This window comes from Oryctolagus cuniculus, chromosome X, assembly GCF_051225735.1.
Source record: "Oryctolagus cuniculus isolate XC-2025 breed Fujian yellow rabbit chromosome X, ASM5122573v1, whole genome shotgun sequence".
Lineage (NCBI taxonomy): Eukaryota > Metazoa > Chordata > Mammalia > Lagomorpha > Leporidae > Oryctolagus > Oryctolagus cuniculus.
The window spans coordinates 22768457-22781794 of NC_142888.1; the positions used below are offsets into that span (position 1 = coordinate 22768457).

Here is a 13338-nt window from a genome sequence, read left to right on the forward strand (position 1 = left end):
CAATTGATCATAATGATAGGACTAAGAACCAAAGGGAGCACATAAACAAGAATAGTGTCTGCAAATACTAGCTGACAGAATCAAAAAGGGAGAGAATGATCCAACACGGGAAGTGAGATACACAGCAGACCCATAGAATGGCAGATGTCCTAAACAGCACTCTAGCCTCAGAATCAGCCCTTAAGGCACACAGATCTGGCTGAAAAGCCCATGAGAGTATTTCAGGCATGGAAAGCCAAAACATTCTGGAAAAAAAAAAAAAAAAACAACCCAAACCTAAATGAAAGATCTCCGCGAGTGAGATCCCAGTGAAAAGAACAGGTCATCAAAGAAGGAGGTATATTTCTCTGAAGGGAGGAGAGAACTTCCACTTTGACCATGGCCTTGTCTAAATATGATCAGAGTTGGTGAACTCAGGGGGCTTCCATAGCCTTGGCAGCTCATGACAAGAGCCTAGGGTGATTACTGATGCCATAAACAAGAGTGTCAATTTGTTAAGTCAACAACAGGAGTCACTGTGCACTTACTCCTCATGTAGGATATCTGTCCTTAATGTACTGTACATTGTGATTTAATGCTATAACTAGTACTCAAACAGTATTTTTCACTTTGTGTTTCTATGTGGGTGCAAACTGTTGAAATTTTTACTTAGTATATGCTAAACTGATCTTCTGTATATAAAGAGAATTGAAAATGAATCGATGTGAATGAAAGGGGGGAGGGAGAGGGAAAGGGGAGGGTTGCGGGTGGGAGGGAAGTTATGGGGGGGGAGCCATTGTAATCCATAAGCTGTACTTTAGAAATTTATATTCATTAAATAAAAGTCAAAAAAAAACTAAAAAAAAAAAGATTGATGTTATTTAGTCATTTATCCTGTTACTCAGCAGGAAAACCTAGCTGAAGACCCAGAACTCCCAGGAAATATATTGTGTTGTTTATTTACTAGTTTTGATTTTTATCTTGCCTTCCTAGCTTTCCTTGCCCTTGAGCACACAGACTATGTATGTGTTATACATCTAGAATACTGTTTTACTGGTTAACATTAACACATATGAATATTTATGCTTTTAAATTCCTATTTTAGAGAGCTTTCAGCTCTTGAAAATTCAGTTAAAAAGATTTCCAGTAAATATCAGCATGTGACAATGTCCATCACCATGAGAAGAATAAAAGTACAAACCTGAACCACATGAACCTGCAGAACAAAGCGAAGTATATAAATCTGCTAAAATTGATAAAATAAAGAGGAACATCACATATTTCCTTTTACTATTAGAACACTTTGAGAATATGATCATTCTAAAATGCTAATCCTTACCCAATGCCCTCAGATCTTTGCTGTGATTCTCTATAGGAGTGACTCTTCTCTGGTAGTGTGTAGTAATTCAGTCACCAGAAAGCAAGAGCATAAACCTGATAAACTTGAATCCCTCAGCCCTTACCCAGGGAAAAACTAAACAGCTTCAACACTTATGTAATTAACGAGCAGTGCAACAAATGCTCTGAGTACTCCAAGCAGGAATTTAAGCCCAAATATGCACAAGTGTATGAAAAGCACAAATGGAAGAGAGAATCAAGATATAACCATGTAGGGTCTAAAAATTTAACAAGGGGCTTAATGCACAGTCTTAATACTAATCTGTTCAGATATCAAGCACCAATATGTCCCTGCCCTTGGAAGTCTGCTTAGGCTCAGTCAACAATTTACACACTATCATAAAAAAGAAAATCTTAATGAAGGGGGCAGGGAAGCAATATAGTTAGAAAAAACACATTCTTGTGGGCCAGCACTCCATGTATTGTTTTGTAGAATATTTAAGGTAAAATTTACTTTTTCCTTCTGAGAACGGTTTTTCAGCCATAAAGCTTTCTAAAACCTCATGTACCTAATTCAAAACCTTTAAAATTTATGTTATAAAATTTATTGTAGTGTCCTAATAAATCAGCACTTGCTAGTAGCAAATTATCAGAATGTGCTGTATATTAAAAAGATAAATCAGAATTGAATAGGAAAGAGAGAAGGTGTTTTCAAATCAGACCGCCAAAGCACTAACTAATGGGAACATTTGTAAACTCAAGAATGATTTACCATAGGGCTCTTGGTGAGAGTGTGTAAATCCAGCAGAAGATTTTACATCTATCAGCTGGGACCTTTGGTCCATTGTTTATAAATCAAGAAGTTAATGAAGAGTCAGGGGTCTGTAAATCCAGGCAGTAAATTAGAAGCCTGTAACTTCTGATTTACAAATTCAGAATTGCATGTATCACTGAACATAACAATAGAGCGCATCCAAAATCACCTGAAGACTGGTATGTGCAAATCACAGTTGGAACTAAAAAGATCGCATGTTTACACTACCTACCAGTACCGACTTAGCCAATTCTACAATTCTGCATTTTATAAGACCATAACAGAGATGTGCCAAGCAGAAGGCCTGCACTTAGCATCTTCAGGGAACAAATTAGCTCGTTCTTATTCAGTTACTTTTAATGAGGAATAATCTATTTAAATACAGCATTTACAGCACAGTTTTTGGCTCACCCATAAAAGGGCCTTACAGCAAATGACAATCTGAAAAGACTCCATCTAGTCACAGACATGAAGTTCGAAGATGGTCCCTTTCCCTCAGGATACATAAAAGCCTCCTCCCTGAAAGGTCCCGTGTGAGGACAATTCCGGGGTGGGCCACCTTGCTGCTCCATTCCCACAACGGGACCCAAGGCAAGCCCTCGCCATTTCAGGAGCAGCATGTGTAAGCCCCATGTGGTCATCTCACTCACGCCACAGCCTGACACTGGTGGAGATGATGGGCTGGAGGGACCCTCACTTGACCTCCTGTTTGGTTTCCCCAAATCTCTCCTGAATGGACGGGGAGACTTGCAGCACAAGAGAACTCAAGTAGAACTAAAAGAAATTAAAAAGCGAAGGGCTAACATGTCCCAAGAGGTGACTGACACAGAGGAATTACAAGAAATTAACAAGCGTAGAGCTAACAAATCCCAGCAGGTGACTGACTCAGAGCAGGTTAAATGTGGCTTGTCTGCCTTTCCCTGCCTCCACTTCAGAAATAGACACCATGGTTACGTCATGTCATGTTCCTGGGAACTCTCGCTGTGGAAGGGCTGGGCTCAAATGAGGCTTTGGGGAGACCCAGGCTACGAAAGCCCCCCACCGCACCCCACCCAGTGCTCGGGAATCAAGCACACTGATTCTCTCCTGGCTACTCTGGGGCCGAGTGAGACGCCCTGCCTCCCCATTTCAGCTGCAGCATTCCTGCCTTAGGTCATCTTCTCTGAGTGACAGTCCCTCATGCTCCAGACCTGAACAGGTGCCAACTTGTCACCCATGCACATGTCAGGATCCTTAAATGTTAGTAGGGGCCTTCAGGTACTCTCCCTTTAGGGAGATAACCACGTGGGACTTTATCCAGGAGGTGGGGGGTTAATAAGCTAAGGGTAGGCTGGGGGCAATTTAAGTGGCAGGTATTTGGGAACAGGGACATCGGTCCTGGAATCACCTTCATGATACCTCACAGGTCACTGCTTCCTGCCCTGACTAGACCGGGGTTAAATAAGATCATAGCAGCCCAATGCACGGTAATCAATAAGGACTTGAATAGAAAGCATCTGCCTGTCTTCCTCCTCTGTATTTTCTGACTCATGGATAGGGACACCTTGGACTCCCCCACGTGCCTCCTGCAAGAGAGCTGGAATCATCGATCTGAAAGTAGACACGGTCTCCTGGGAGGAGCAAGACAAAGAAGAGCCCACGTCTTATCTTGTGGACTCATTCTGCACCGTGACTTCATGGCATGTCCCTTGTTCTCCGTCACTTCAACGGACCTCACTGCACACCTTCCCCAAATTTGCGTTTATGGACTGAACACCTGCATTGATTCCCTGCCTCCAGTTTGGCATCCATGCTGCTCTTCACAGCAGGATGTTCTTTGGGGAAACCACGTGAAGCTCTAAATGTCACTTGGGTCCTCATCTCCGACTACAGCTAGAACCCCTTGACCTAGGATAACGTGCAGGTCCCTTGGGAGGGTCTGCACATAGAGGCCACTTAATATTACATGGCAAATATTAGTAATACAGGCTTAAAGACACAGTATACTGTGGGGAGCAACTCGGACTAGACTGTTACTGGAATTAAGACTTATTCTATGCATCTGCTCTCCCACAATATGGCGCTGGGAGAGGAGTAAACAGCTTCTACGCAGCTGCCTCCAGTTCAACCAATAAGCAGCAGGACCTGCTCCTGATTAGAGGAGAGCAGCGTACTCAGCGTGTGGGTAGCAGAGTTGGGATTGGTGGAAGAAGACTATAAAGGAGAGAGACAACATGCACCAGGAACATCTATCTGAAGGAACACCTGTGCAGCCCCCGAGAGAGCCGCGGTGTGCCGCTCCCCCGCGGAAGTGGGGAAAGTGGCAGGGGGAACCGCCACGGAGGTGGAAGGGATGGTAGCCAACCCGGGAAGAACCAGCAGCAAACCCAGGGAGGGCCGAGCAGACAAAAGAACAGCGCAGGGTCCTGTGTCGTTCCTCCACGAAGACAGGGAGCGACAGTATACTTTGCCATTTGAGGAATTTTTTGTTACAATGTTATAAAACAAATTCATTTTAGAAATTAATTGGATGAAATAAAACAGCACAGATCCTAAAACCTGGGGTTTATAGCAACATTATTTCTTCACTTAAGATTTATTTTCAGTTTTGTTTAACAGCAGATCTGAAGATAGATCTTATTTGTCATTTCAGAGCCATGGTATGCTTTTGCATCCTACTTGGAACTTAGGAGACCTGGGCATGTCAAAAAATTATTGAGGTAGCAACAAAATAGAAAATCAGAGCAAGGTGAACCAGTAATTTTTACTTCTCATGCTTTCATTTGCAGTTCTAGCTAGAATAATGTCACTTGTAAATTTGTAAACAACTTAAAAAAATTAAAGCAGTTGAATTTTTCCTCCAAGTTCATCATCATTAAATACATTACCCAAATTAAATTTTTCCAATATTGTCTATTTTAAGAGGACTAATAAAGCTATGTTGTTGATAATAATTTTATTCTCTCTCAAGAAAAACATGATCCTACTTTGTAACCAAGAGTTTATAAAGTTCAACAAGCCACTAAATAGAGTATTTTCCAGCTAGGGTAGAGAAATTGACAGGTGAAATGGGCCACTCCATCAGTGAATTTTTTTTTTTTTGACAGGCAGAGTGGACAGTGAGAGAGACAGAGAGAGAGAGGTCTTCCTTTGCCGTTGGTTCACCCTCCAATGGCCGCCGCTGCAGCCGGCGCACCGCGCTGATCCGATGGCAGGAGCCAGGATCCAGGTGCTTTTCCTGGTCTCCCATGGGGTGCAGGGCCCAAGCACTTGGGCCATCCTCCACTGCACTCCCTGGCCATAGCAGAGAGCTGGCCTGGAAGAGGGGCAACCGGGACAGAATCCGGCGCCCCAACCGGGACTAGAACCCGGTGTGCCGGCGCCGCAAGGTGGAGGATTAGCCTATTGAGCCACGGCGCCGGCCTTCCATCAGTGAATTTTCAGAGAGCATCTGTGAATACAGATGGAAATAAAGGCTGCTTTTCTAAAAGATTTACTTATTTATACATTTATTTATTTTAAAGGCAGAGTTGTGGACAGAAAGGGAGACAGAGAGAGAAATGGTTGCAAAAACGTTTGCAAAAGCCAGGACTGGGCCAGGTTGAAGCCAGGAGCCTGGAACTTCTTCCATGTCTCCCACATAGGTGGCAAGGGCCCATGTATTTGGGCCATCTTCTGCTGCTTTCTCAGGTGCTTTAACAGGGAGTTGGATCAGAAATGGAGCAGCCGGGACTTGAACCAGCATTCATATGGAATGCTGGCATTGCAGGTGGCCACTTAACCTGCTGCACCACAATGCCAGCCCCAATAAAGGCTGTTTAGATGAGTAAATACCCAAACAAATAAATGGCAGCTAGAACCCGTCATTTTGCAAAATGATTAACCAAATAATGATTTGGGATCTGCCCAGATCTAATTCTCTGTGCCCCTCTGTATCCTGGGAAGATGAGCCATGCAATGCACATGAATAGGGCTCCTTTATCCTCTGGATTCTGCTAGATTTGGTCAAGGGAAGTTGCCAGCAGGATCCTGAGGAGGGGACAAGAGGAAAGCAAGGCCATAGAATTTATTCGTCTCCCCTCTTCCTGGCTTAGACTGTTCTGACAGTGTCTGTACCCTTCAAGAGACACAGTTCTTTACTATGACCCCTCCTGCAAGGCTCCTACTCTCAATCTGCTACCAAAATCTCTCTCCTATTCAGGTGTAGTAAAGGTTTCTGTTGTTGTAGGGCATCTCAACATCCCTCATGGGCTTTCCCAACCCTGTCCAAATCTCTATAAATTGCTCTACACTGATATCAGCCGCCCAAAGAAGAATCAGCTTGTCAATTGCCCTTCCTGTCTTTTAACATAGGAAATTTGTCGGCTATCTTCAAATTAGGGTTAGGGGCCAGGATTAGGTACAGTGGATTAAGCTCCTGCTTGCAGTGCCATATCCCATATGGGAATGTTGTTTTCGGTCCCAGATAACTCCGTTTCTGATCCAGCTCCTTGCTAATCAGCCCAGGAAGGCCGCAGAGGATGGCCCAAGTACTTGATTCCCTATCACCCACCTGGATGGAGTTCTTGGCTCCTGGTCCAGCCTGGCCCACAGCTGGATGTTGCAGGAATCTGGGGAGTGATCCAGCAGATCTCTCTCTCTCTCTCTCTCTCTCTCTCTGTATATATATATATATATATATACAGAGAGAGAGAGATATCTCACACATAAATAATAAATAAATTTTACAAATAGGACTAGAATTTAATTAGAATTTAAATCTCTAAACTCCCAGTCTAGGTTGTACCCTATCTTACTTCTCTGCCTATTTATTGAGTCATCTAGGAAGAGTCAATGGGATAGCAGCTATGGGAATACGAGAGAAGGTCATGGCACATCCATAAGGGGAAATGGTGAAAGGGCATGATAAGAATGGCACAACCAGAGCAATCATGTTGGTGTCAACAGCAGTGTCTGAGACCTATACTACACTTTGATGTAGAGACATGCCATTTTCTTACAGAAAAAGGACTCGTGCAGACTTCATGCTTCTTCCTACAAAGGTCAACTCAAGTTCCACCTCACTGAACAGAACCTCTCCTGGAACAGAACCCACCAGACCAAGTGGAATTCCAATAAAGTTTACTGGATGTGATGTTGTTGTGAGGATCAAAAGAGATAATGTATATTGGAATGCTTTGTAGAAAGTGACAAATTTACAGTATTATTAATGAGAACACTCAGTTAAAGATGAGAATCCTTGTCTCCTAGACATGTTTCATGTGAAAGGTAACATGAAAGACATGCTACTACCTTAATCTGTCATTAATATTTCTTAACTTTATTCACAGGACTCAAATCAAAGGGCTCTATGAGGACAGAATCAATAAATTGGCATAAGAATTTCGGCTTTGATCTTGGCTTATACACTGTGGCCATACTGTATAGTACTCAATTTTCCTTTATATAACAAACTAAGGAAGAGATGGTCTCTACAACCTCTGAAAGGGTCTCTCTATAGATAGTGACAGAGTTTTTCAGGCTGTTGCATTCTCAGGATGTAACTAGAACCTGAGTTGCCCATTGTTGAATGGATTACATCATTTCCAATAGGATTTTGACAATCCTCCAATGAGGAGGATATATATATATATATATATATATATAAAATATAAAAAATGAGGATTTACTAATTCATATATTTCAAAGGAACCATCTGACTGAGAACTAGTACAGTGAGCTCTAAGAAAGAAGGAAAAAAGATCTTTCCCTGAACTAAAATACAAAAGTAGCCAATGAACACTTTGAAATAGCTTCACAAAGAGTGTATGGCCTCCATAGCCTCGGAGAGATGTCAGGATCTCTCATACAAATAAATCTCTAACTGTAACCAGCAGTTGGGTACCACTTTTCCATCTCAGCTGAGGACACTGAAAAACTCAGAGTCTGAACAGTGAACTTGTTCACTGAAGTTAAATTTCCCCTTTAGAGCCTCATGAAGAAATGGAGGCTTTAACAGCAGCCAGATCCTTCTCTCAAATTTGCCCTGATGAAATTCTGCAGGTGAGTGGCTTTGAGCATTGAGTGGCTGCAGAATCATCTGCAAGATGCTCTTAGGAGCAAATTTCTTACATGAAGACAAAGTGCTTTTCCTTAAGTACCTGCCACTATCCACCGAAACACTCCAATGCCATTCTGCAGAAAGATCTCAGTTAGACAATTTACAGAGTGAAAAATAGTAGATACAGTTACTGCCTGCAACGTTAAGGTGGGCACAGGATGTATTCAGCTGCAACAAGCAACTGGACAAACAAGCATAACATTATCTACCGGGACAAATTCATGTGTTTTCATTTACATAAATCTTCAGCAAGTTCAGCATGTTTGAAAGAAAGTTGGTAGGCAAGTCAAGGTATTTCTGATTTAGCAAAGATAAAAAAGCACAATTTTCTTTTGCTTAAAAGGACTGAAAAACAGCACTGATTCTGAGTTGAATAGGAGAGTGGGACTGTTTAGTTCAGAGACAGACTTTTAGGAAGTTAATCTTCATCTAACCTGTGTTGCTGGTATGTTCAAATGCTGCATTAGAGTTATCTATCTGGGTAATGGACACTGGAATATAGGACTTGCATTATAACTTAAGAAAATGTCTACTTTTAAGACAGCAAAGATCAAGTGAATTTTACAAGCTATATTAGAGGAAGGCTATCAGAGATCATTTGGCCATTGGATTGCTAACCATATAGTAATATTTTGTTTTTAAAATGTTGTGGTCTGAGACCGCAGCAGCCCACCACATTAATTCTTCCCAGAAACTTGACATCATCACAATGTGTCTGACCTTAGGTGCCTAAAAATCGCCAAATCTCAGGGCCACTGTTTGGGTTTGAGTCTCAGCTCTGTTTGATTTGAACTTCTTGATAACATACACCATGGTAGGCAGCAGATGATGGATCAAGTAGTTGGGTCCCTGACACCCATGTGGGAGATCTAAATTGAGTTTCTCGCTCTGGCTTAAGCCTGGTCCATTCCTGACTGTTGCAGGCAATTACAGAGTGAATCAGCAGAAGGAACATCTTTTTGTCTCTCTGTCTCTCTGTTTCTGTCTCTCTCTCTCTCTCTGAATGTGTGTGTCAAATAAAATAATTTTTTTAAATCATGAAATATTAAGAAATTCTTCACAAAAAACTTAACCTAGGGCTTTCAAGTGAGGAAATACCATTGCATAAACCCCTTGTATGCCACATCTACTGTTTTCATTGCAATGTATCTATAGATTCAATTCAATACAAATAAATTTCCTAGCCAAGTATTTTGTGTTACAGATAGTTTGCAACTTATAAGGGTTTGGCTTATTAGTTTTCAACTTTATAATTATCTAACAGTGATACCCAGTTAATTGAAATTATATTTCAAAATTTGAATTTTGATCTTTTCCTGGGCTAGTAACATGCCCTATTATGCTCGACAGCAGCATTGAGCTGGAAATCCCAGTACAAGTAAGCTTGGTAATAATGAAGCTAAACTACTGACACCCCACAGTGTACTGTGTTGCTAAGCTGTGATGTTGGCTATGCTAGATGTGTTAAATGTATTTCCAACTTAAGATATTTTCATTTTATTAGGGATTCATCTTAAATTTTTATTTATTTATTTGAGAGAGAGCAAGAATGAAAGAGACAGACGAACAAACACAACTAACAACCACTGGTTCACTTTCCAAATGTCTGCAACAGCTAAGCTGGATTAGGCAAAAGCCATGAGCCAAATCCACAATCCAGGTCTCACAGAAGCCAGGCCTCCCTCATGGGTAGCAGGAACCAATTACTTTAGCCATCACACTGCCTCCCAGGATCTGTATTCTCAGGAAGCTGTGGTCAGAAGCTGGAGCTGAATATTGAGCCCAGGTACTCCAACATGGAATGCAGGCACCTTAACTAGCTTCATAACCACTAGGGTAAATGTCTACCTCAGATGACAGGGAAATCAGAAAGTAACCTCATTGTCAGTTGAGGAGCACCTATATTCATAAATTGATTCTAAAGTGTATATGGAGAGGCAAAAGACTCAAAATAGCCAACACAAATTAAGGACTGACAGTATCCAACTTCATAACTTACAATAAAGGTACAGTAATGAAGACAGTGTTATTGCCAAAAACCAGAGAAATAGACCAGAAGTAGACAGAATAAACAGCCCAGAAGTAGACATACATGACTAGACTCAATTAATCTTTTACAAAGCAGCAAAGGCAAACAAATGAAACAAGGAGAGTCTTTTCAATAAAGGGTTTTTGGAAAACTAAATACCCAGATGTAAAACTAAATCAAGGGGGCCAAGATAGTGGTATAGCAACAGGATGTTCCGAGTCATGCAGGGCAAAATAGATAGTTAATGAGGAGAGGGGATACAAGCCATCAACAGAGTCGTGAGAATTTCGCACAGAGAAGACCAGGAGTCCGACAGAGACTGGGCAGCTTCATGCTAAGGGATCAAAAACAAAGGGAAGTGGCTGAGGCACAGCAGAGGCATGGCAGAAAAGCCAAATTGAGAGACTGATGCCACCCCTCCAGCACACCAGGCGAGATGTGAGGTCGCATGGGGAGCTTGGCAAACTATGTTTGAAGTTCCAAGCAGGAAGAAAGAGAGGGTATAGGGGAACAAATGGAGAGGCAGGGCACACACCTGTCCATCTATGTCTCCTCCCTCCCACAACCACTTACAGCTGGCTGGGAGAATCCATATTGTTTGTTTAAATCTTCTAATGTAAGCAGAGGGCTACCGCATTTGCCTCCCGTGCACACACCCATCAATTGTGGGGCCCACTTCACAACACCCACCACCGGCGAATGAGGATCACAACATTTCAGAGTAATTTCCCCCAATTGTGCAAGGTGTACAACAAAGAGAAGTCCTAAATATCAAAATCTAAAGCTCATTTCATGCACCAGTGTGAAGCGAGCCCAGCCCAATTAGGCAGAGCTTAGTGCATTAGAGCTCTAGTACCCACCCCCATCATAACCAAGAAACGAGCAGGACTCCCAGAGGTGGGGCTATGTGCTTCCAGCTGCAACATGCAGACACATAGCAGCTCATAGCAGAGGGAAATCTCACCACAAGCACAAAGACACATTAAAGAGAAAAGCAACAAGAAATGCTGAAAAACAAAGGAAAAACCCTAAATAAGAAAAAGGAAAACACTATGAGCCCCCCAAAAGAACACTGCAACTTTTCAGTAATAGAAGCTGAAGAAGAGATCGAAGATATGCCAGAAAAGGAATTCAGATAATTAATCATCAGATTACTTAGAAGCAATCAGAAAAAAAAAATTCACGATCTAAATGAAAAGTGCTCCCAAGAAATTGAGATATTAAAGAGAAGTCAGAAAAAAATACTAGAAGTAAAGACTTCAATAGATCAAATGAAAAATGGAGTAGAAACCTTAACAATAGAATAGGTGAAACAGAAGAAAGAATATCAGAACTAGAACACAAATTTCTGGAAATAAAACAGAGCAAACACAAGAAGAAGAAATTAGAAAATTAAAAAACACATTTGGAGATCTACAAGATTCTATCAAATGACCCAATGTATGGATCCTAGGAATTCTGCAAGGTGTGGAAAGAGAGAAATGATTAGAAGGCCTTAATCTAGAGAAAGAAAGACATCCAAGTTCAGGAAGTACACAGAACTCCCAATAGACACGACCAGAAAAGATCTTCACCTCGACACATTGAAGTAAAACTCTTCTCAGTGGAACATAAACAAAAGATTTTCAAATGTACATGAGAGAAACAACAAATCACATTCAGAGGAAACCCAATTAGACTCACTCTGGACTTCTCATCACAAACCCTACAGGCAAGGAGACAATGGCAATACATACTCCAAGTCCTAAGAGAAAAAAAAACTGTCAAACCAGAATACTGTACCCTGAAAAACTCTCATTTATGAATAAAGGAGAAATAAGGATCTTCCACAATAAGCAGAAATTGAAAGAATTTTATAACTACTCACCCAACTCTAAAATAGATGCTCAAGGATGTGCTACACACAGAAACACAGAGACAGGAACATCACAACAAAAGTAGATGAACACAGAAAATGACCCAGCAAAAGCACAAATGAGATCCAAAATACATAAACAGGACTATTTATGGAAACATGGCAGTGCAAAGTTGGTACCTAACAATAGTCACACTGAATGTAAATAGTCTCCACTCCCCAGTTAAAAGACACAGAATGGCTGAATGGATTAAAAAAGAAAACCAATCTACTTGTTACCTACAAGAAACACATCTTACCAGCAAAGATGCACGCAGACTGAAAGTAAAAGGATGGAAAAAGATAATCCATGCTAACAGAAACCAAAAAAGGCTGGTATGGCCATCCAAATATCAAACAAAATACACTTTAACACAAAAAACTATTAAAAGAGACAAAGAAGGACACTATACAATGATTAAAGGATCAATTCAACAGGAAGATTTGACTATTACAAATGTATATGCACCTAATCACAGGGCACCTTGCTATTTAAAAGAAATGTTTAGGGATTTAAAGGGAGATATAGACTCAGATACAATAGTAATGGGGGATACGGGGCGGATATGGGGGAAAGAACCACTATATTGTACCGTATCGTTGTACCTATGAAATTTGTATTCATTAAATAAAAGCTTTCTTCAAAATTAAAATAAAATAAAAATGGAGAAAAAAACTAAATCAAGGGGTTAGAATTGTGCCACAGTGGGTAAAGGTGCTGTGTATAGCTTCAGAATCCCATATCAGATGCCATTTCAAGTCCTGTCTGCTCTGCTTCCAATCTAACTTTCTGCTAATGTGCCTGAGAAGGCAGTGGATGATCGGTCAAGTACCTGGTCCCTTGCCACCCATGTGGGAGACCCAGATAGAGTTGTTGACTCTATGCTTCAGCCTGGGCCAGCCCTGGCTATCGCAGGCATTTGGGGAACATTAGATGGAAGTGCTATCATCCATCTCTCTCTCTCTCTCTCTTTCTATCTATCTCTATCTCTTCCCCTCTGTATGTTGTTCTTCCTGAATAATTAATTTTAGAAAGAAAAAAACCTGATAAACACCTCACACTCTTCAGAATAGTTAAGTCAAAATGAATCACTAGCCTAAATGTAAAACTACAAAACTAGTAGAAGCTAATATAGGCAAGGTCTAGATAACCTTGAGATTTGTGATGCTTTCTTGATACTGCACTGAAGACATGATCCATAAAA

General features: G+C 41.2%; 1 long non-coding RNA gene across 1 annotated transcript in view; it reads left to right on the plus strand.

Annotated features, from left to right (window-relative positions):
- The first annotated feature begins 2749 nt into the window (after positions 1–2749).
- Positions 2750–13338, plus strand: part of LOC103351785 (uncharacterized) — a 78740-nt gene continuing 68151 nt past the window's right edge. The window contains exons 1-2 of the long non-coding RNA XR_016228243.1: positions 2750–3236; positions 8079–8152. This is a non-coding gene — a long non-coding RNA (uncharacterized LOC103351785). The remainder of the gene's footprint in view (positions 3237–8078; positions 8153–13338) is intronic.